This window comes from Populus euphratica, unplaced genomic scaffold (assembly GCF_000495115.2).
Source record: "Populus euphratica unplaced genomic scaffold, PopEup_1.0 scaffold424.1, whole genome shotgun sequence".
Classification (NCBI taxonomy): Eukaryota; Viridiplantae; Streptophyta; class Magnoliopsida; order Malpighiales; family Salicaceae; genus Populus; species Populus euphratica.
In genome coordinates, this window is record NW_011500311.1 from 82,714 (window position 1) to 83,319 (window position 606).

Genomic DNA, 606 nt, shown 5'->3' on the forward strand with positions numbered 1-606 from the left:
GAGAGGGATGATAGACTCGAACAAAATTTAGTTGGTTATGTGGATTCGGACTATGCTGGTGACTTAGACAAGCGTCGTTCCACAACAGGCTATGTGTTTACACTTGCTAAAGGGCCTGTAAGTTGGAGGTCAACTTTACAATCAACAGTAGCTTTGTCAACAACTGAGGCAGAGTACATGGCAGTAACAGAAGCTTTCAAGGAAGCTATATGGTTACATGGGTTGATTGAAGATTTGGGAATTGTTCAAGAGCACGTGAATGTCCATTGTGATAGTCAAAGTGCTATTTGTCTTGCAAAGAATCAGGTTCATCATTCCCGCACCAAGCACATCGATGTTCGATTTCATTTTGTTCGAGAAATTGTGGATGAAGGAGATATTCTGCTACAGAAGATTGGTACCGCAGATAATCCAGCTGACATGCTCACAAAATGTGTCTCAGGGATCAAGTTCCAACATTGTTTGGACTTGGTCAACATCTATCGGTGTTGAGCACCTTCAGGGTGCAACGCCATATGGCGCATTAGAGGCAGCATTGATTGATCACAAGGATTGGATGGAAAAATCTTGCCAAGGTGGAGATTTGTAGCAAATTGTCAACATAAC